The following is a 3762-nucleotide window of genomic DNA, read 5'->3' as shown; positions in this document are numbered from 1 at the left end:
ATGAAACAATGTTTCCCTAGAACGTATTATAGTGCAAGCTAGGAGCGAATTATGGAAAGTGGTAGACAGAAGGGGTGATTAGGTAGCATAATCCTGACTCTACGACCCTAAAGGGCCCTACCCCTTGAGATATCGATCATACATGTTGAAACAGAGGTTTGACAAGTTGTAGGAGCAGCGCAGGTCATGAATCTTAACTTCTTTATCCATGAGGAGCTCAATATTACTAGAGGGTTTCGCCTCTAGGGATTTTGGAGTTTTAGAAGTAGATTATTCATTTTAAGAAAAAGGAGAATGATTAAGTAAATAAATATGGGTTATCTAGTGACCAGGTGTAATTAGACGGAATAATGCTAGAGTGAATCTATGCCAATTGATAGTTGGACAACGAGGTGAGCAGGCAGAGCGGTAAGGAAACTCGGCTGTATAAAATAAATTTGAATTCAAATGGATAACATTTCATGGATTTATAGGTGGAGATAACAATCTCATGACGTGTGGAGAAATACACAAGGGGACAAGTGGGGGGAGAGGCATGACTCCATGAGTTCAAGTAGGACATGAGAGAGAGGAGTGACTGGTATGTGATCATTGCACTTTCTTATTGATGTTAAAAGTTTGTTGGCACGCCTAGTATCAGTCATGGTCCCCACTCTTCAGCAGGGTAAATTCTCGATAATTGGGAGTCGGCTAGACCCCTCGAAGCTAATCCTAGCCGTAGATCAGTCACGCCCAACCATTGACCTTTAACAATTCCAGGGGCTAGCATTGTCTTATCCATCTTGCTAGTTACCCCACTGAAATGGTTATGGGGCTGTGTTTCTCGACAATAGTTGGCGATTTTCCCAACCACTTTCTTATTAATTAATCGGTCTTGTACAAAATAGAGAAGTGACATGGGATGGGGGAAGATCTATTATTTTATCATTTCTCTTTCTCTTTCTTCTACCTTGTGATTTTTTTCTTTGTCGACACTCTACTTTAGAATTTTCCACTTTCCTATTAACCCATAGACCAAAACCTCTGCAAATTAACTTGTGTAAAAGAAATGTGGGTTACAACATCGAATCCTACTGGGGACAATGATTTGCAAGCAAGGCATTGAGAACTTGCATATTAGTGCCTTGGACTTGGTCATGGAATCAAACTAATTTAGACAAAAATTGAGCAAAAAGAAAGAAAAATGAACACTTCGGTATTTATAATGGCTCACTGATATTTACAATGGAGGAAAAGGATATTTATTTAATTCCAAATGTATTGATTGAGGTACTGCCCACTTACAGGCAGCTCAAACACCTTACCATCAAAATTCTCTAAGAAGAATGTATTATTCCCTTTCACCTCAGCTATTTTGAAAGGCCTGAACCATAAGGGGTTGAATTTCCCATGTTTACCCTTGTCCTCTCTCTAGACATCCCATCTGAGCACAAGGTCCCCTGGCTGGAACTTCTTGTCCTTAGCTTTCCTGTCAAATAGAGCCTTCATTTTATCCTGGTACTTTATTAGATTTTGGGTTACTTGTTCCCTGCTTTCATGTAGTTTAACCAACTGATTTATCCTCCTAGTCAAAGGATTAGGTTCATTTTCTACATCCTAAATGAGCTTTTCCACTGGAATAGCTAGTTTGGTAGCAAATACGACAGTTGTTCCATATACCAACTCAAATGGGGATTTTCAAGTTGACCTTTTAGTGGTGACTCTGTTAGCCCATAATGCAAACTTAAGCTGAGAGTCCTAATTTTTCACATTTTTGTGGTATGGTCTTCTTAAGGATTTTGACTAAGGCCTTGTTGGATTATTCTGCTAATCCATTGCCCTGTGGGTAATAAGTGGTGGAATTCCCCATGATAATGTTATAATCTTGATAGTAATTGATATATTTGGTTGATTTAAATACCTGTGCATTATTAGTGACGAATTTTCTTGGAAAACCAAATCTAGCTAGAATGTTCTCCTCCATGAGCTTAATAACAATTGTATAATTTGTGTTCCTCGAAGGAATGGCCTCTACCAACTTGGTGGAGTAATATATTGCTGTAAGTATCCATTTATTTTGTCCATTGTAGGGTGGATGGATTTCCCCAATATAATATAGCCCCCATTTCGTAAATGGATCTTCCACAAAGACATGGATCAAACGGAGAGGTGTTAGTTTTTTATTTTCAATAAAATTTTGACACTTCTTACAGTTCCTCACTTGTCCATGGATATCTCCGAATAAATTGGGACAATAAAAACCATCTCTTAGAATTTTATGGGCAATAACCTTCCGTCTATAGTCTCCTCTACAAACACACTGATGAAGCTCCTTGATTACCTTAAAAATATCTTCTTCTGCTAAGCATAATAACAAGATTCCCATAGGGTCCTTCTAGTACAACTGACCATTGGAGATGACAAAATTATGTGATTATAGCCTTAAAGCTCTATATTTTACTTTGTCAAATTTAGGTGGGCACTCCATAAATAGTAGGTAATGGACAAAAAAATTGCACCACTAAGAAACTAATAATTTCATTTTAATTTTCAATGTTCGTCTCTTGACATCCCTCAGTTCACCTTGTTTCTCTATTTCTGCCTCATCATATATCAAGTTTATACCCAAGACTTGACAATTCGCCTCTGACAAAATTTCAGCCAATCCTTGCCCATTGATCAATTTGGTAGGCTTGATATCCATATCATATTCCTGAATCCTAGCTATCCATTAACCTCTCTTACCTTCACAATCTCCTTGTGTGAGGATGTCTTTAACAGTGATTGTAGGAACGAAAGTAATTATCTTGGATTGAAAAATATAAGTTCGGAAAACTTTCAGGGCCTTGACTAGGGCATAAGCCTATTTTTCCAGAATATAATATTTCAGTTCTGCATCTATTAACACCTAACTAAAAAATGCAATCGGTTTTTCGTTCTATTCATCGTTTTTCTACAATAAAACAACTACCACAGTGTTAGGGGATGCAAAAGAAAAAGTGAGAAATCACCTTTGATAATCAAGACTAGCTAAAATTGGGGCTCCCGCAAAAGCCCTCTTGTTTCTAGAGAATGATTCTCTAGCTTCAACATTCCACTTGACTTCCTAGTATTTCTTCAACATATCTATGATCTCTCTTACAATCTCAACATAGTTAGTTACAAAACTACTTAGGAAATTTATTCTACCTAAGAAAACTTGTATCTCTTTTTTATTCTACCTAAGAAAACTTGTGACTTCTTTGGATTTAGAGACAAGCCATACCTCCTAAACTTTTCTAAAGTAAGATGCAAATGTTGGAGATTTTTCTTGTCATATTTTAAAAACACAATTATGTCATCCAGATAAATTACCATGAAATTTGTGTCCTTCTCCCCAACAAACTCTATATCCATTGCCCTTTGAAATGTGGCTCCAGTGTTTATGAGACAAAAATGCATCTTGGTGTATATGAATGTCCCCCATGGTGTGGTAAAAATATTTTTCCTCGAATTTCTAGGATGTACAACAATCTGATTATATCCAAAGAACCCATCAATCATGGAAAACTGGGAGGATCCCACATTTTCTACAAAATGTAATCCATCTTGGGTAAGGGGTAATTATCCTTCAGAAAAGTGCTATTCAGGTTTTTAAAATCCACACATAATCTGATCTCTCCATTTTTATTCCTGAAAATAACTAAATTTTCCACCCAATCTGAGTATCGTAGGGGCACAATGATTTTAGCTTGGAGCAACTTATTAACTTCCTTTTACTGGGAGTAGTAAGGGATTTATTTT

This window comes from Pinus tabuliformis, chromosome 8, assembly GCF_031772625.1.
Source record: "Pinus tabuliformis cultivar Carrire ecotype Pingquan chromosome 8, CPIR1, whole genome shotgun sequence".
NCBI lineage: Eukaryota > Viridiplantae > Streptophyta > Pinopsida > Pinales > Pinaceae > Pinus > Pinus tabuliformis.
Note: the sequence above shows the minus strand (reverse complement) of the source record.